General features: G+C 34.8%; 1 long non-coding RNA gene across 3 annotated transcripts in view; it reads left to right on the top strand.

The window, feature by feature from the left end:
• Positions 1-21,399, top strand: part of LOC121415569 — an 81,606-nt gene that overhangs the window by 27,873 nt on the left and 32,334 nt on the right. For all 3 annotated transcript variants that reach the window (XR_005970027.1, XR_005970025.1, XR_005970026.1), the window contains one exon: positions 6,573-6,707. This is a non-coding gene — a long non-coding RNA (uncharacterized LOC121415569). The remainder of the gene's footprint in view (positions 1-6,572; positions 6,708-21,399) is intronic.

Genomic DNA, 21,399 nt, shown 5'->3' with positions numbered 1-21,399 from the left:
ATTTACCAGAAAAGTTTCTTTGAAGTATTATTTTTTTCTTTGTCTCTTTCCTACATGTTGAAGGCAATCATTAATTACACTGATTTTTTTCAAACTTCTCTCCCAGAGTTTTATCGGATGAAAATCTTAGCTGGTAAAATTGCCAAATTTGAAAGCAGTTTGATCAAAACAACATTGTAATGTCTGCATTAAGCTGATGAAAATGTTATAAGAATGCATTGCTTTTTGTTTTGTTTAAGAATTGCATAAATATCGTTGACATTGACAATCTTCTTTTGTCTCTGACAGAGAAGCATCTACCATGAATCTGCCGATATCAGACAAATGCTTAACTAAAATTTTATTGTCATGGCAACCAATCCATTGTAGGTTTCCGTCTACACCGCAATTCTCCTAAAGAATACCGATAATGAAAATTTATTGCAAAGATTAATAGAAGAATTACCCGATCTTTTGAAGTTGCCGCAAAATGTTTCGCTCTGTTTTGCTGAGCTAATCGTTCATTCCTGTTACGTCGGAACTAGTAGGGGATCGCTTGCTGGAACCTCTGGATCACATGTTCTGCAGTTTACCCAGGGTTCCTTGCATCGATTAACAGGAAACCCTATGCCCCAAAAGTCTGGGACTCAATAATCTTGACCTAATTTTATGTGGCGATACCCAATTTTTTAAGAGCTGAGAGAGTTGGGGGGGGGGGGGAGTGGAATGTTGTTTGCTGTTGTGTAATGCAGCAAGACAAATGCCACATTGCCAATCAAGCTCTTCACTCAAGAAATGACAATTAATGGACATATTACAGTTCTCCTGTCTGAACAAATTTCCTCCTCCATTGCAGATCTTCAATGGCCTCATTCCCATGTGATTACCATGGTAAAATATATAAGTGTTGTTCGATCTAATGGTGCATGTAAGGACATTGAAAGCCATATCATTGCAACTTAATCCTGCCAGGGAAGATATTAAGTCACAAATATCGCATGAATTGCTCTCATTCATCATCCCAAATTAGCTCATGAATATTGGTGGCATTTATGGCAGCCTGGTTTGAATGTGTAAGATCATGCATGTGGATCTAATTCACATCAAGTTTAGAAATTGCTAATAGGTGGTTTACTTGGTCTTGTGGCTTTTGGTTTTCATGACAAATTGGATGTCAAGACGGATTGAGGTCTTTGGGATATTGCCATGGATTGCGTATGCCTCATTATTTTCATTTTAGATGAATTAATAATACCTTCGTTCATAAAATTGTACCCAAAATTTTGACTTTCAGGACAGTGACTTCTCGACTGTTTGCTGGTAAATGCTGGTTTTGTGATGATAATCATATTTGATAAACCATTCTGGTGAACCATAAATTTTGCCACTAAATTTGAATTAGGTGCTCAGAGGAAACGGGAGGAATATACACTCTAATAAAAGTAATTTTACTCAAATATAAAGAGATACATTCCCAGAGGGTTACTGAATAGTATTTCTAACTACAAGTAACCAAATTGATATGGGACAAGATTTCTACCACTTTTAAAAGGAACTAAATATAAATTTCATTAAGTTCCTCTTTCATAAGGTATTTTTTTGAGTGTAGGATGAAAAAAAGACATTACAAACTCATGTTTTTGTAAGGCCAAATTAAACTTGGTAACAGTGTTAGCAGGGAATTGATTTAATCCATATTAAAGGTACTTGTTTTCTGAATAACTTGATCTGGAATGAGTCGACTTTCAATAGATATCACATTATTTTAAGCAAAATTGACTAAAAATCAGAATCACAAGAGCTTGGGGATGACTTTCTTGGATGTCATTCTAAAATAACTTGTCTCTGTACACTTTGCATACATTCCATGGATTTAAATTAACCAGTGACCGATCAATCTGGATTTAATTTGAATTCTCCAGATGTAGTCTTGAATGTCAAACGATTTAAATGGAAATCTTAAAGATTTATTTCTAAATCCTTGTAAATCCATTGTTTGATTGGTCACTTTTCATAGCCAGTTTGTATTCATTTCAAATCCATGTCATTTAGAGTGTAGAAATTCAAGATAAAAAGGGAAAATTTCATGTCTGTAAATGCAAGATTTTTACTTTTTAATTTATTTGAGAACTCAAAAGAATTAGATCATACTGTACATATTATTCTTCAATTCAATTTGATTCATTAATTCTGTTCCATTAAAAAACATCAAAATATGTACAGTTGAAATACACATGTATATACAAAAAATAGATCAAATACATCAGCATAGTAAATTAATATAGTGAGTGATGAAAATAAATGGAAAATGGAACACCTGCAGAAAGCTTTTTTAAAAAAAGCTTTTAAATGGCAGGAGTCCAAAAGTTAACAAAATACAAATATAATAATGATAGTAATAATAATTCTCCAATGTGAATGGACACAAAGGAAATATGCATACATCCTTTTAACCTAATTAATCCTGATTGACATGTTACCAATTAGACTAGAAAAGATCAGGAAAACATGTCCTGGCATTATAAAAAAATTAATTTAATGAAAAAAATAAAACAAAACAAAAGTTTTTATGCAGTTGCTTTCCATTAATACATGATGATGCCCCAATTTCGGTTGTGAAATATACACGAGAAGCTATGAACAGAGAATTGCATCACGGAAGTGAATAATTCACATCTAGCACGAGTTGGTTCTCAAGCCAGTGCTCTTGGGAACACTGGAATTAAATATTGATTAAATATGTATTGTTAATGGATATTCATTTTTTCACCCTTTTTGAGGGTAAAACGATAAAGTTGTATGCATTATTAAGTTGTTCCAATCAGATCAACTAGTACACCGCCACACACTTCGTCAAGACTTTTCATTGTTTGTATTAAGATTATATGTGTATTAAATACTTTGTCAGCTATTTTATTTGTCATTTTGTATCAACTCTTTATTTTCCATAAATTGCAATATACTTCCCACTGTTGTAATTTTTGCCATGATTAAAACAGTGGTCTAAGTCCGTGTTTATGCTTCCACTTTTCAGGCCAGAATCAGCATTTCCAAACGTGATTAGTCCAAAACACGGTTGCATCCATGCTTACTTTCATTTAAACGCTGTTTCAAAACGCCAATCGTAAACTCACAAAAAGGTGCGTTTGTAAACGTCGTTTGACCAGAATCAGGCTTTCTGGGGAAGCATAAACAGAACCATGATCGTAAACGTGTTTAAATGACGTCATTTGGTACATGCTTGAGGTGAGATGAAAATCCGCGGGCAAATAAAGTCGCATGGTTCTAACGGGGACTTACTCTCATCTGACCAATGTACATTTGCATGTATGATTATTAATTTAAGTACTTTCACTCGTACTACTCTTCTAATTTGTCGTCACGATGAATGTTGAGGGATTTACAAAAACAAGCCTGTAACATGGGTTATGATACGATTAAGATAAATGGATTTATTAAAAACATCATGTCTTGCAATGCAAACTGAAATGAACATGAATTACAAATATAAAGAATTACAAGACAATAAACAATATACAGTATTTGACGTAGGAAATTAAATTGAAGGGTCACTCGCAGTGCACTTAATTTCAGTAAGGAGAAATACAATCAGAAAACTAGGTAGTGTATCCAGGCAACCCAAAGGGGTACCTGTAGAAAATTAACTTTGAATACAATCATCCAAAGTGCACCATAAAAAATGACCCTGTAAATACTTGACATGAAAAAAATAATAAGTTATTACTTGTGAATTAAACTAGATATGATTATAAATATTTCATGAGTAAAGTTAAAACTATCAAAATCGTACACACAGGAAACCATTAGGATTTTATTTTTACTATTAATAAAATACGAAAAACTAGCATTCATATAAATCAGAATATCATACTGGACCCTAATTGCATTTAAAATTCATAAAACCAGTGATTAGGCTTAGTTATGTGAAATATTGCATGAAGAGAGAGAGAGAGAAGTAGTACATGTATATAAAGTCAATAAGCGTTGGAAATATCTGATAGAATGAATAAGGTAAAGTTATAGAAGACATAATTACTGTAATTTGCGCCAATATTTATTTAAAATCCATTGTAAAGGGTAATTTTGTATTTTATTATTATTGTTTTAATTTACATTTGCTTAGCCAGAAGCCCCAGTAGCATAAAAAATAGATGTCTTATTATTTTCTTATGTCTATTGTAATATTCTTTCTTTTATGATGAGGAAACATCGCTGAGCCAGAAGACCCAGAAGCATGAAAATTAGATGTCTCATTATTTTTTTACGTATACTTTAATATTCTTTATTTTGTCTCACTATTATTGTCACAATGGTGGAAATTCTATAGCTATGTCAAGTAGCTCAATGCAATTACTAAAATATCAGAAATTGTTTGATGTTTAAATAATAATCAACCATAACAACACTCGGAAGAAAAAAAACTTTCGGAAAAGGGTGCGCCCAATTTGACCTTGCTTTCCTGCTCAATGAAAATAGCTATGCGAAGCCAGCTGCATGGAGAAGGATTTTGCCTCTGAAAAGTTAAGTATAAACAGCACTCCAACGTTTACGATTGGCATTCTGAAACGTTTGAAAACGCTGATTCTGTCCTCGCAATGGAAGCATAAACACACCCTAAGTACTAACTGTATTCTGTATGCATTGTCTTATATCATGGCACATTATATGGTTCTACAAATTCCTCTTTTCAATTAAATTATTAAACATGAGGGGCATTGATTATTCAAATTCAATGTATAATTCATTCTTCTTTATTTATTTTCAACTGAAAAAAAGCAGCAACATTAGAGATGAAATGAAAATCTATTATTGAAAAATAAACTTTTTAAATACCTTTGAATACATTGTTTGATGTTTATGTGTGGGAATTTAAGGTCTGTTTAAAAGCATTGCTATAGTATGGACCCCCCAGTAAGGAAGAAAAAAGTTGTTATTTTCCCCTTAAGATTTACCTTCTTACTGATACCACTGAAACAATGACAAGGATTTTGAGTCATTAATGAAAGTAAAATTTGAAAAAAAATACTTTATAGATATGTTATGGAAATAAGATAAAACATTAAAAAAATGTCAATCATATGACAGCAATTTATATTGATTACATCAAATTTAGGTGAATCAATTGGTAAAATATTTGATAAAAAATTACAAGAGGCATTACCCATATCTGAAGCAAACTTCATATAGTTTTATCAGTAAATGATTTCAATTATGAGAAAATATTTCTTTCATAATTTAGCTGTTCTTTATACTTATTTTACATTTGTGTTTATGTATTCAATAGATGAAATGTTGCAAATGTATTCCTTGATGAGAACACTTAGTTTCGTTGCTGTTATGTAGAAGGGATGAGAGTTGTGCTATTCTGCAATAACAAAAAGTGCAATCTATAAAATATTCAGTCTCTTGAAAATGTCTGCATTGGCCTTTACAGCTTCCCCATCTATCTGTCTGTCTGTCTCTCTTTCCCTCCTATGTGTATATGTTACAAAACGAATGTAACAAAAAAAAGTTATTGAAATACAAAATGCACCTGCATCTTGTGGTGCCATGACTCCTGGGCCCCATCTTACAAAGAGTTGCGATTGTACCAATCAATCGCAACTATGGAAAGCCGGCAAAGTCAACATCTAAAATTACATGTTAGTTCACAATAGTTTCTAGAAATTTCTATATTCATCCAATCACTGTTTTCTTGACAATTCAGTATGCTTCTCTCTTTGTTTACAAAGGATATTGAGCAAATTTCCTAAATATAAAAATGGCATTGATGGATTTCCATATACTTGAGATTGATAGGATCAATTACAACTCTTTGTAAGACGGGGCCCTGTTCTATTTTCCCAGGTTGTATTCTGCTCTCAATAATTCACAGACAGCTCTCATTTATTCAGAAGCTTAGTAAAGAGATGAATATTGGATAAAAAAAATGCATTATGCATCTGTTGTCAAGTCCCTGCTGTGTAGCAACAACATAAACCTAGTTTGATTTTACTTTGTCATGAAGTGCTTGTAGATTCGTTCTTCTTTGACTTTTGAAAAGTGGGTTGAGATGCCTACATTGTTTATAAGGTACTCTTTGTCTCGCTAATGTATGTGCAATAGATATGGAATCCTCCCTCCCCCAAGAGTTATGTGTTCGAATATGCTTATGTAGTGTTTATGTCATTAGCAAATTAAAATTTCAATTATGTATTTTGATGATATGGTAATAGTTATCTTTATCATCTTTATAATAATTAAAAGAATCACATAAAAGAAAAAAATAATAATACCTACCAGGCAGGAATGATGCCAATTTTTCTTTTTACTTATTGGGTTAATGGGTGACAGAAAGCATTAAAAATTGAATTATCTACCAAGAATAGGCCTATCAGACAATATTATGGAAGGGGTAATTAAATATTGAGAAAGGGGAGGATGTAGAAATTTGAAAGGATTAGAACTAGGTGAAATTACAATCATTGATCTCCAATGCCCTCACATTTTAGTACATGATTTTTTTTCTCTTGGACATCGTGTTCGTTTCTCCTTACATGCTATGTTTATTTCTCTTCTATATCTTTTGGCAGGCTCTTCCTTGATATCCAAAGAGACCAAGTGCTTTTATTCTGATCCATTGTCATAGATCCATCTTCTCATCCATCAAGAACAACCCCAAGAAAAACATCTCCTACTCTTCAGCCACCATTTTGCTTTGAGATGAGGTGAGCATATCATCAATCAGGCGCCTTGAAAATGCCAAGGAAAGGCTGATAAACATCCTCAGTTGTTGGTCTTTTTTCGGGGCCCCCGTCTTACAAAGAGTTACGATTGATCCAGTCAACCACAACTATGGAAAGCCAACAACGCCAACATAGTTATAAAATGAACGTTAGTTCAAAATGTTTTCTAGATATGATGTGTATTCATACGGTCATTGTTGTCTAGACAATTCAGTATGCTTCTATTTGTTTACAAAGGACATTGGGCAAATTGGGAAAAAATATGACTGATGGATTTCCATATAGCTGAGATTGATCGGGTCAATCGTAATTCTTTGTAAGATGAGGCCCTGTCCTTTTGCTTTATGTTTCTGGTTTATTTCTTGTTTGTTCTTTTGCCTTCCAATAGTACCCGTTTTAGACAGGCTAAAATTTCCTTAACCCCGTACTATTGGTGGGGCTAAATGGCAATTTAGCCCCACCTATAGTACGGGGTTAAGCTTAGCCCACTTTTCGTTTTACACAGCGTTTTTGCAAAGTGGGCTAACCCCACCTATAGTACGGGATTATTTGGCCCTGCAAAAAAGCAGGTTATCCCACCAATTGCGGTGCTAAGAGCAATAGTACGGGGTTAAGATCGCATGTGTAAAACGAAAGTGGGCTAAGCTTAACCCGTACTTGGCCCTACCTATAGTACGGGGTTAAGGATAGTACGGGGTTTAGCGATAGTCCGGGTTAAGAAAATCCTGTGTAAAAAAGGGCATATGATGCAAAGGAACCCGGCTGCCTATCTTGTACCTGGTGTGTTGTATTGTTTTATGACCATGTCATGTCTCATCTTCTATTCCTTGGCCTATTTATTTTCTGTCTCTTCAGCTGAGATCAAGGGTAGTGCTCAGGCTTTGATCCTTAGAATTGAAGTGGCTCTCTTTTTGAGGATCAGCAAATGGCTTTTGAAAAATATTTTGTGATCGATTAATGGCTGTCTCCTATAGCTCGTGGACTTATTGTTAAAAGATGATTTTTCAGAAAGTGAAGGAGATGGAGGGGAGAGAAAGAGGGGTCAGTAAGAGAGAATGGGGAATGATAATGTGGGAGTTAGAAAGAGATGAACACTTAAACAAGTTTTCTGATATATGTTTACACTTGAATATATATATTTATACACATACAGTATCTGTTTTCAATATTTTCACAAACAATTCCTTGGACTTGTTTTTTTTTGCATCATCCCTCAAGAGACTGGTATTCAATGAAAAAAAAATTACTGTATAAGAAATGTTCAAACATGCAATGCTGCATGTCTAATTGTGTTTTAGGGAATCTTTCAAGGTATCTTGACTTGACTCTGGATGTTTATTGTAGAAAATAATGGATTGTGATAAAACAAAGGAGGATGAAGAGTGGAAAAGAAACAGTGAGTGAGAGGGGAGGGGTAAGAAAAGAGTAAATGTAAAAAGAAATGGAGAGAGGGGGGAGGTGGGGGGGGGGGGGTGTTGGAGAGAGAGGGAATATAATACTTAAGGGTGTTGCAAGAAAATATTTGCAATCAATCACAAATATTCTGTTGCAATTTTCAAAAATGGACAGAGGGGGGGGGGGGGGGTGGAGAGAGAGGGAATATTAAAACTTAAGGGGTGTTGCAAGAAAATATTTGCAATCAATCGCAAATATTCTGTTGCAATTTTAAAATTGATTAATCACTTTTAACTATAGCAAATCAGATTACACTTTTTTTCGTGGAGCAGATTAGCAATCAGTCGCAAAATTTGCAATAATTGCATGGCATATGCTTGATTTCTGGAACAGAAATATATCTGTAAAGCGCTTAGAAACGTCGTTCGATGGATTAAGCGCTATATAAAAGCGGATTATTATTATTATTAATAGACTTGCAATTGATGGCAAGTTTCTTGCAACACCCCATAAGAGTGTGTGATTTTTCACACAGTTGATTACCAATTCACTGTGCATGTGCCATGTATGTGATTTACGAGTATTCTGAATGTCATCATATTAGGTTGATGTATGGGCCAATTCTTATGTGGAGTATTGCTTGCTCTTTCACCTTTCATTCATCTTATTTTGTAAATGGAGTGCATTCCATTAGTAATGTATTCCTCTTAATACTGAATTCATTTCATATGAAGTATTTCTATTACCGTGAGCGCTTGAACAGAACATCCATTTTATAGCTTTCAGTGCTTTATGATGATCTCAAAATTTATACTCTCTTGTTAACCCATATTGGTAATAGATTCTGAGAGGCTAAGCAGACTTCATATCTTTTTTTTTTAATACAGAAATGTCCATGCAAGTGTTGTTAAATGAAATTCAAATGAATGATTTTTTGCTTTATTTCTCTCATATGGCATATTTCACTGAAAAGAAAATCTTATAAAAAATCTGTTGTGATTATGTTTAAAGATTGTAGTTTTAATATTTATTATATCTATTTAGTCAATAAAATAAACAAATATTTCAGCAAGAAAGCATAGGACATCTTGGTTAATGGTTTCCATTATGTGCCATGGTGCAAATAGAGCTACCGGTAATTATTTTCCCCTTTTGGAAAGGTATGCAGTTTTTACAGTAATCTTCTATATTTACCTTCTTGCAATACCTTCAAAGAATGATGGCAGCCATTTCAATGTCTCATTTTTTATTATAGAAAACCTTGAAATGGAGAATATTACCAATGTATCTAGGTTAATGGATTCAGTGAGCCAGTATGTGATCATAACCCACTACAGTGAATTAGCTTGTTTACACAATTATGAAATGCATTTATGAAAGTATGCCATTCACAGAATGATTGGTTTTTGCATGATTCATCTGCCTGTTGGCAATGTATGATGGTGTGATGAATCTGTCAACCAAAACACGACTCTATGAGCTTTTATAGATTAGCTAGCATGAAGGATATTTATATTGGTATTATCTTACCAAATGAGCAGACAAAATAATTGCAACAAAAATGTTACAAATGGATAGGTTAGAAAGATAAGGTATTCTGTAAATTTTGCTGATGACCTGTTACAGAATTTTAAATGTTAAAGTTGCAACAACTCTGGAGTTGGATTGAACCCTCAATGCCTTGCCAGCATCATGAATGATTGCTGCCCTCTGTCACCGAGTGAATGCCAGTGAATGTCCCAGAGTTAGGCATTTTTGTCTGCCAGAAGCTTTGAGTTTTCATTCATGATTATGCTTTCAGTCTGAATTAAGCTGGATGACCTCAGTGTTATGTGATCAGAAGATTTTGATGAGCAGTCCTTATGGGAAAGAGAAAATACTATATTTATAACATCTTGGTTAAAACAATGATATTAGTTTAATTGTTTACATAGCGAGATCCCATACTTGTTTTGTTACTAGAGTAGTTGCATGTGGTTATTTTCAGTTTTAAAAAAAACATTAAGGATGAAAATACAGGCTTAACTAAGTTTGGTTAGTTATCATTAATTTTTATGCCCTGTATTTAAATCAACCAATCATAAGTGAATACTCTAGCCCCACCCCACTCTCTCCAACACATACATGTATGTAAAGAATGACTAGCTCCAACATATCAGATGTACTGTATGATCAACATTTTAAGAAGAGATGTTGTCGATGAATTATAAATTTCACAATTGACTCATGCACTTTAGGTTTTCCAGATTTACATATTTGCAGTGCAGGCAATACATGAAATAGTTTTCCAAATATGTGTTACTTGTTTAGTTGCTGATCAGTGATTGACTCCAGTGAAAATGATTGACTATCAAATCTCTGTGACTGACTCCTGTACATAATCCATTCCATGTTTACAGAGCTAGCTAGGAGCACCAGAATATGATTGACTTCAAAACCTGGTTCGTTCCATGTATAATCATAGCGTGATTGACTGCTACACAGTGCACTGGATCAAAATGATGCCCTCTGTGGAATCCCAGGCCTGACAGTGCTGTCATCGCATTCTATTACTGCCCTGCATCCCAACCTAAACCATTTGACCCCATCTGACCTCCGCAACAGGTCTACAAGTCAGGTCAACAAATCTCCTGTGATTTATTCTCAGGCAAAGAAAAAATTATCTGTTTGTTTGTCTGACTCTTTCTCCCCACAATTTTCTTCTTGAATGTTTTTTTTACCGAAATCTTTGCTTATCATAATATTGAAGATCTTGCGTGTAATGTACGATTAAGTATATAATCCTTTAGAAAACCAGTTTGAACTTGGAGTGTGTTGAACTATACTGCATTTTTCCTAGAAAGACCCTCTTGAAGAACGTTAAACAGGAATTAAAATCCACCCAAAGTTTAGTTTTACTTCTCATTTAGTCTTGTTATAGCTTTTAAAAAAAGTATGTGTGCTCAATTCTTACACACCGATGTCATCAATGCCTATTTGTTTTTATAGGATATTTTTTCCTCTAGGGTGTAGGGCCCTATATCATATCTTATCCTGCCTTCTGCCATGGATGTACAATGGGCCAATGGGCAAGGATTGAATGATTCTTTGTCTTTAATACACACTCCCTCTTTCTTTTCTTATTAATTCAAAAGAAAACATTTTCCCATTATCCTTCTTTTTGTCACTGTGGCCTGCCCCACCCCCCCCCTCTCTCTCTTCATCGTAACCCCTGCTCTTCTATCTACCTTCTTCCTCCAGCCATTTCTCCCATTCCCTCTCTCTGATTCCCCATTTTCCTCTCTGAATGTCAGCTTATCTTTATTTGACTTTAAAATGACAGAATTGTCCAAAAGGCCTATATCATAGGTGTTCTGTTTGGGATTCCCCATGTACGTTCTGCCTCTCCCCCTTCTTCCCCTCTCTCCCTCTCCCTGTTTCCTATTTCTCCCTCTCTTTCTTCTCTCTCCTCCATTTCTCCAATGCTCCCCCTCCTCTCCCCTTCTTTCTCTTTCTCTCTTCTATCTCTGCTACCACCACTACCATCCAAGGTGGCAAGATTGGGAGGCCAAGTACACATGTAGCAGGCACCAAGGGAGTAATAGCATTCAGTCAGGAGACCAGAATGGTCTTGTAACTTACAAATTACCACCACTTCCACTGTGTCAGGATGTCAGACTTGGGCTATAAATCTAACCACCATTTAAAGACTTGGGTCTTCAGTCTTACTCGTCAGAAAGTTGTGTATGATTCCTTATTCTAAAATGTCCCAACACAACTATGATGCTTTTAACAATTCAATTCAATTCTTTTTTATTTCACTTTAAAAAGCAACAATGCAATATTTAATACATCTCAATACTAGTATAGTGGGGATAATAAAAAGCACAAATAATGGCTTATAAAAATGACAGTGTTGGAAGTGAATGAGTCATCCTTGCAAAATGTAATTCCTTTGTCACTTAGGCCTATATTCTGTATGGATTTTTATAAAAAAAGTGTAGACTCTGATATTCTAAAATGTTGTCAAAATTTTGACTTCAAATCCTACTGCTGTTACGACAATGAACAACAAGTTTTTATGACAATTTTGGGGATCGTCTTCCTACACAAAGCCTTTTGTAAGAAATTAAGAAAAAAGAAGATTTTTGACAAGAATATTTACCCCCCCTATTTATGCATGATGTTGCAGATGTCCTCTCCATTTGTATTTATACTCCGAAGTGATGTGATTGATGGGAGATTTCCTTGTACATTGGGCAGTGTAGTGGTGTATATCTCAGGGTGATGATGGTGCTGGAGGATGAGAGTTCAGAGAGATGGATAGGAGAATTATCAAGGAGAAGGGGTGAGGAAAGCGAGAAAAATTTGAGTACCAGGGTGAAAGGTAAAGGGTAAATATTGAAAGAGATAAAAGGGAGAGTGGAAGTAAAGAGAGAGCTAGAGAGAGACAGAACAAAAGAAAGAGATAGGGAGAGAAAGAGGAGATATCTAGAAAAGATGTACATCAAAAGAGCATTTTCGCACATACTTGAATAGGAATAAAATGGTCTATTAGTGTTGATTTATCATTTTGTTATGTATTCTTAACAAAATAGATCCAATGGGGGATGCAAAGAAGCCATGTTAAGTTGTTTAGGAAAGTATAGACAGAAATCATTTCACTGAAAATAAATACAATTCATACCTCAACAAACGTTGCTCTAACACCATTGTCTAGATGACATTAGATAGAACGATGTCATCTTCATCACCATGGCGATAGACCTACCACATAGCATGAACTGCATCATCCCATTTAAACACAAGGGGCTATCCCCATCATCCTCCTCTACAAATAGAGGCACATTGTGGAACATGGACTATGATTGAATTATTACCTACACAGGAAACATTGATTGATCAAGAGTCATCCATTGCCATGGCGATGGCATCCTCCATCAAATGGGATGCTGTATAACCCAGATCTTTCGGTGGTTGATGTGTAACATTGGGGTGTCTAGGGAGCTTGGAGTACAAGAGGAGTCTTGTAAAGGTTAGATGGCCTTTCAATCAACACAGTAATCCACCATTTAGGGTATCTTCTCCCCTCTAGAGCTGCATTTTACACATCTTTCAAGCAGGAATCCTACGATTATCTTTTCAATAATCCTTACATTCATTATACACTTTCTTTAATGATAATGATAATAATAATGCAAATGATGGTGATGATGATGATGATGAGCACAGTGGCTGCCAGGCCCAAGATCAGTTGGGCAAAGCAAATTTTCGTATTATTTCATTTCATGTCTATTTCGAATAATAAAATGTGAATTTTATTATTTTTCATTAAATATAATGATCATAACTGATTTCTAGAGCTTTTCATGAAATTCATATCAAAGATCTTAACATTACTTTTCATAAAATTTAAATTATTATATTACTTTATTTTTCTATTGCGATTGTTTAAAATTCAGCTTTGATTGTGATAAAAGACCTGTGGATTTACCACTTGCATTGTCAACATGATCAAGTCAATATGTATATTTTAGATTTATAGATGTGAGCATGTAATTAGGCCAATCAAAATCTCCCCTTAGAGTGTCTAGTACAGACATAGATAACCTTTGAACAATAGTATGTTTAACATAATATAGAGTATTATTAACTTTTAGACTGCGTCTGGTTTAGTCATTACATGCCATCCAAGATGACAAATAATTTCTTGATCAAACTATGAGGTGCAAAGTGGTATTTCATGATATGAACAAAAAAAAAAACAGTGCTGCTCTGAAAGCTTCTCTGCTCTGCAATAACTTTGGTTTGGGATCGTGATCTATGTTGGTGATTCTAGCTTGATAAAATTGCATGAACATACTCTAGAATAGAAAATAAATTTTGGCGAGGAAATGAGGGGCTTGCGTGAATGATGATGATCATGATCGGATGAAACTGTCAATAGGAATTGATTGAAGGCAAACAATCTAGGGGGTTTGCGGCGTTTGTTCTGCTCAAATGTTTCATAGTTTTGTTTGCTAAACAGATTTGTCATATCTCGGATGAAGGTCCAGGGTCGTGACACCTCCTGAAAAATATCAATCTCGTGTAATTATACCATCCATCCCAAACCTGGGAGCGACACTGTTTGAGGCTTATAACTTGATGTTTATATGCAATAAGCCCAACGCGGAAAATAAATGTACTATGATGGTCTTTAGTCTAAAGAGACATTCTATAATGCTCATTTCATGATGAAGGAGCAAGATAAATTACTTAAGTATTGTATTTGTGTTTGGGGCATGACAAAGATTATGCCCCTTCAATTAAAAACGAACAAACAAAACATTTATTTTGATATTTCCATCATTTTTATTCCAATTCATTTATTAATTTGGTCTACCTCCCCATTCATTTATTGTTTATTTATATATTAATCGCATTTATTTATCTATTCATTTATTTGCTCTCTGTTTAATATGGGGGTACTGTATTGATCTCCTTTTTTGAACCCCACTAGTCCACATTCACCTATCCACCTGCATGTACCAACCACACATAACCACTTTGGTTGAAAAGTCAATTACTCAACAATTATGATTGATGGCGTGTAACTTGATCTGTTACTTATTTACAAACATATCAGCAATGAGAAAAATTGCAAGGTGGAATTCTATCATGGAGTTCTTTAGGAACAGTGATGTGTGCAGGGATTGACAATGTAATGACAATGTTGGAGGGTCCCTTGAGATATGTTTAGTGTAGGTCATTATGTGATGAATATTAGATAGGTTCTTGACTGTTTTTTGCCTGTTTCAGTATCAAAAGTGAATGTTGTTCTCCTGTGGACTGACAGCAATTTGATGTTACCATTTGTTGGTGGGGAGGGAGGGACAGAGGGAAGAATGGGGGAAAGAGGGTAAGCAGGAGAGGCAAAAGAAATTATTTTTCAGCCAGTTGGCATTTTCATGAAATATTGTTTACTGACTGTTATGGTTTTGTTCTGGAAAAGGGTTTAGAATAAAATAAGAATTCCAACTTTTTATTCACAGTGCAAATGGTAGCATTTACTTCTTGTTTTCTTTCTTTCTTGTCATGCTAGTAACACATACAATAAAATTATTTGAAATAAAACGATTATTGACTTGAATTTTGGAAGATATTTTGCTGCAGTATTATTTCTGTTAAAAACAAAAAGTAAAATGAATATTACTTTCTAAGGAATTATCAATTCTATTCTATTCCTACCACTTTTGAATTGTGAATATGATACAGACATAGATCGAATATATGTGTGATAAGAAGGGGAGTCTTCTGCTATATCATGTTACAATCATCTTCTTGAAGCTAAGATTGTTCAAAACTTTGAGTACCGGTATAAAAAAATTGATATCCTTTTCCAGACCTGGCATTAATCAGTTTGCTATGAATAGATGGAGTATCCAACAAGTAGTTCATCTTATGCTGTGTTCACATGGCACCTCATAAATTGAAAGAAAACAAACCAAGTCAGTATGGCATGGTTTCTTGTGTTCTCACGATGTTGCTGCTGTGGTGTTGTTGCCGCTTTCATAAAATTTTACAGTGATAACAAATGCATAATTTTAATGACAAATTTGCTGTTAGCCTTCAGTCTATATCAATAGCCACAATATTATCAGCATGTAACAGGTATTATGATTTTGATATAGTAACAAAGTTCAATAGCATACATGTACATAACTAAGAGCATATCCAAAAAAAAAGGAAGCTATTTTTAAGTCTAGATTTTTGTCTCACCTGCGAAGCAAGTGAGACTATAGGCGCCGCTTTTCCGACGGCGGCGGCGGCGTCAACATCAAATCTTAACCTGAGGTTAAGTTTTTGAAATGACATCATAACTTAGAAAGTATATGGACCTAGTTCATGAAACTTGGCCATAAGGTTAATCAAGTATTACTGAACATCCTATTGAGTTTCATGTCACATGACCAAGGTCAAAGGTCATTTAGGGTCAATGAACTTAGACCATGTTGGAGGAATCAACATCGAAATCTTAACCTGAGGTTAAGTTTTTGAAATGTCATCATAACTTAGAAAATATTAGACCTATTTCATGAAACTTGGACATAAGGTTAATCAAGTATCACTGAACATCCTGCATGAGTTTCACGTCACATGACCAAGGTCAAAGGTCATTTAGGGTCAATGAACTTTGGCCGAATTGGGGATATCTGTTGAATTCCCATCATAACTTTGAAAGTTTATGGATCTGATTCATGAAACTTAGACATAATAGTAATCAAGCATCACTGAATATTTTGTGCAAGTTTCAGGTCTCATGATTAAGGTCAAAGGTCATTTAGGGTCAATGAACTTTGGCCGAATCGGGGGTATCTGTTGAATTACCATCATAACTTTGAATGTTTATTAGTCTAGTTCATTAAACTTGGACATATGAGTAATCAAATATCACTGAACATCCTGTACGCATTTCAGGTCACATGACCAAGGTCAAAGGTCAATGAACTTTGGCCGAATTGGGTGTATCTGTTGAATTACCATCATAACTTTGAAAATTTATGGATCTGATTCATGAAACTTGTACATAAGAGTATCAAGTATCACTGAACATCCTGTGCGAGTTTCAGGTCACATGATCAAGATCAAAGGTCATGTAAGGTCAATGAAATTTGGCTATGCTATGTTGGGTTTTTTGTTGAATAACCATCATATCTCTGTAAGTTTATTGGTCTCGTTCATAAAAGTGGACATAAGAGTAACCATGTATCACTGAACATCTTGTGTGAGTTAAAGTAGTATTCAAAGTCAGCACTGCTGCTATATTGAACCGCGTGATGCAGGTGAGACGGCCAGAGGCAATCTAGTTTTTATTTTGTTTATTTCATTTTTTTTCTCATTAACAAGATATTTTCAGTTAAAGTTCATGACAACACCTTATTGTATGAACATAGCTCTTGTTATTGAGAGCATTTTACCATTAACCTTCTGACTTTGTATCATCTTGCTACAATGATACATCATTAGTCACACTGTTTTGATAATGATTGGATGTGTTCAGATGAATGATGATATCTATGTACCCTGAAACGCATCCATCATATCAGATAGATGCAACATGAAACATTTAGTGATGCTTATGACAGTAGTAGTTATATGGCTACTTAGATTACTTCTTAAGCACCATCATTAATGGATGTTATCACATGAACATGACGCATTTGATGTCTTGTGTAAAACATCAAAATGATCAGGACATTTAAGAGTAAATGCCAGTGGTCTACACGTGATTCTTGTATTTACTGTTTGGTCTCATTGTACATGGTGTAACCATACATGTAGTTCCTCTAAACTGGTTCATCTACTAACCATTTGGTCCTATTGTTATTTAGCCCATTAACGGTTTAAGGAAATATCCAATTAATCTAACACCTCTTACTCTGTTAGTTAAATTTTTATCTTACAAAGTGGAAATTAGACCAACTGGCCATTAGACTAACTAATGATTAGACATAGTGGGCATCAGACCAAGTGTTCATGTACTTTAGACCAAATGGCAATTATACCAAATTCATAGGAGACCAAATGAGTGTATCCCATGCGGTATATTGACTGAGCAGGAGAACAATTGAATCTGAACCCATTTGAGCATTCCCCGCTGTAATATAAGTATCCTTTGGATGGTTTAAAGCAAGTAGTAGGACTGATCCGTTCCTTGAATGTAACAAGTTGAAGCGAAGATGTCTGAGAATTTTTAGATATGGACATCATGTCCAGTGTCCTAATATTTTCTGAAGGAGAGTGTCGTAATCAGTCAATCATACAACGATTCATTGCCAATGCCAATTTTGCCGTTATATATTGTGCTAAAGAAGGATTACTTTGTTCATGCGGACACCACAAGTGTCATATTTTTAGGGGTGACTTCACATGGTGTCACATCGAGCCAGTCGATAGGGTACACATCACCCTAGGGCTATATCCCTCTATCTCTTGATCTTCATACGAGAGATTAATCATCTTAGACCTTTCTTACATGAGGAGAAAGATAAATTTTGGGTAGCAAAAAAAATCACACCTTATAATAGAGTATGTAGCAAGTTGAGATGACAGCACTATTAGTTTTGTGTCCCGATCCTTTGTGTCGAAGTGTGTCAATGGATTCTGTAAGATTTTCTTGTGTTTGACTTTCATCTAATTAATAATGATAGGACATGGGATGAATGATGCTGGTGATTCACAATCTTGAGGGCATTTTGAAATAATGTTGAATGGAAGATGTCTGTTCATATTTCTTGTCATAAGTCTGCTGTCAAATTGTTAATAATGGAGACATATAGGAATAGATATTGATGAGGGTTAGACACCCCCAATATCTCATCCATAGCCATCCTCTTATTAAAGTTGATACATTATCTTGATTTTGTCATCATTAATTCAGTATTCTCTTTTTTTTAATTTATGTGAATGAATATATTCAAAGAGACAAAGTGCTGACTGAATGGAGCGATTGCTTTATGCAAATTAATCTTGCGATAACCTTTAGCTCTTCTTCTCTCCTTCATATTTTTGACTGATTTTGGCAAATAATTGATGTTTTTCACCCAAAGCCATGCTCTTAAATTTGTTATCTGGATTCTTTTTTATCTTTTAGTATGTGCTTTTTTTTTCAAGTTATACATATGAATGAATTTAAAGAGACTTAAAACTGAGTGACTGGATTACTTTTTGCAAATTAATCTTGCCAATTCCTTCATTTTCTTTTCTGTTTTTTCATCCATCTTTATACTGACATTGGCATTGCTATTGCACTCATGCATGTTATTCCATTCAAAGAACCTTCACCCACTCTAAGGCCGTGTTTATGCTTCCACTTTTCAGGCCAGAATCAGCGTTTCCAAACGTGATTAGTCCAAAACATGGTTGCGTCCATGCTTACTTTCATTTAAGTTGCTGTTTCAAAACGCTGATCGTAAACTCACAAAAGGTGCGTTTGTAAATGTCGTTTGACCAGAATCAGGCTTTCTGGGGAAGTATGAACAGAACCATCATCGTAAACGTGTTTAAATGACGTCATTTGGTACATGCTTCCGGTGAGATGAAAATCCGTGGGCAAATACAGTTGTATTGCTCCATGTTATCTCCACATAATAACAACAATCGGAAAAAAAAACTTTCGAAAAAAGGCGCGCCCAATTTGACCTCGCTTTACGATGCGAAGCCAGCTGGTGACCATGATTTGATCTGAAAAGTTAAGCATAAACAGCACTCCCAGAACCACCTTTACGATCGGCGTTTTGAATCGACGTTTAAAATCGCTGATTCTGTCCATGCAATGGAAGCCTAAACACACCCTTGATCATTTGGGATTTTTTATTTGAAATTGCCATAGATCAGTCCCAAATACTTTGAATTTTAAGACAAATATGGAGAGATCAAGCAGACAGCTGTTTTTGATGTTCCCATTCTTAGCCTCTCTAACCCTCTGTGACCTCAGAAAGTGGCGGTCCTTGATTTCTCTATGGTGACAGGCACTGTTTTTCTCCAATTCATTCATATTCTGTATTATGAAGGTAATATATAAATTCTGTATATGGGCTGTACGACCAGTACAGTTACACTTAATAATGATAATTATATTGATATCAGTGTCAATGTACTTCACCTATGACCAATCAATCTCTCTTGGAAGCTAGGTTTAGTAATTGTAATTTCTTTACAGGTGTGTAAATATTTATGATAGGCAGTTGACACTTTAATGGATAGCAGTGTCGTAATAATTTTTCAAAGAAAGTATGAAATATTGAATAAAATGCTAGATAGTATTCTCTTGTTTAAAAGGTTTTATCCTTCAAACCGCTAAGCATGCTTAAACGGTGCGATCATGTGGGACAAAGTCAAGTTCTTTTTTTTTAGTTGTTCAGGATTTATTTGGCAAGAGTGTGAAAATGCTCATGCATTCTCTTTTCATGCATTTGCTGCTTATATAGTTCTCTGTGTATTATGCATAAGAGCAGAGTGCTAGCATGGACAATAAAAATATTGAACTCTTGATATAGACCAGTTCATAGTTACATCATGGACAATTTTGGTCAAATGACCTTTCATTTCTTTCATTATGCTGCATATACTGTAGAGCGCTTAGAGACTTCTGACAAAGTAAGTATTAAGCGCTATATAAGCAAGTATAATTATTATTATGATACTAGGCAGATTTCAAAGCAAGATATTACATACGCATGCCTTACATAGCAGGATGAAGAAATTGAATAGACCAGGTGAACAGAATAGCACATCAATGAACTATATGAATGTATTTGATGCATTTCTACTTTGAATGCATGTTAGAAGACGCTGTACAATGGACTTGGCAAACTGTGAAATATACCACATTTTTTGTGTGGATGTAAATGAAAAACACAGTTAAAAAAAATATATGAATAATCAAGACATCAAAGTTTGGTGCTTATCTCATTAAATTTCAAACTACCGTGTCACTTTAGTACCAATGACCTTCCTCTGATCATGCGCAGAATCTTCTGATCATGAGCAGAGTGGAACTACGAACTGGCTTATTAAATGGCTCAGATGAGAATGTACTATGTTGAGCAGGTGCATTCATCCAAAATTTCAAATTTTTTGTTTCGCCATTAAATGAGAATTGGTTGGACTGTAGATTTTAATAGAACACATTGTACAAGAGTGTTATGCTCAAATAAATTGTTAATCGGTCCTGATTTTGTATAACCATGGATCTTAGAAGGGTCCATGGTATAAAAACCAAGGAAAAAGCATTCTCCCACCTTCATTAAAAGAAAAAATCTAAGCCATCATGCTTTTACTGTAATCACTTACCATTGCATTCAATTCAGCTGGCTACTTCGATTTTAGCTACTTCAGCTAAATCCATAGCTGTAGCCTTGAGAGAAAATGGTTCATATGTCAAAATTTGTCATATCCTTGATACTTATGTGGCTAATAAGCACTGTCATGTTTACATCGGATGACATGAAGAATGAAACAAACTCCCAGCTAGTGAACTAGGCTTTTATATCTAATGCTATCATGATGTGGAATCAATTATTACACAAAGCCCGCTGACCTATTTTCTTAGTTTCCTATTGAAAGCTGTCTTTCTTATTCTGATTCTCGTATTTCATTCCTATTTTGACCCTCTTTCACATAAAAAAATATATATTCCAAAGATGCATTTACACCCACCTGTAAATGGAAATTTTGTTGAGCATCTATATTGCAAAACGCAATGTTTCCACTACATGTAATGGTTTTATATGATTGCCAATTGTATCATACTTAC

Source organism: Lytechinus variegatus, chromosome 5, assembly GCF_018143015.1.
Source record: "Lytechinus variegatus isolate NC3 chromosome 5, Lvar_3.0, whole genome shotgun sequence".
Classification (NCBI taxonomy): domain Eukaryota; kingdom Metazoa; phylum Echinodermata; class Echinoidea; order Temnopleuroida; family Toxopneustidae; genus Lytechinus; species Lytechinus variegatus.
Note: the sequence above shows the minus strand (reverse complement) of the source record. Positions and strands in the feature narration are given on the sequence as shown.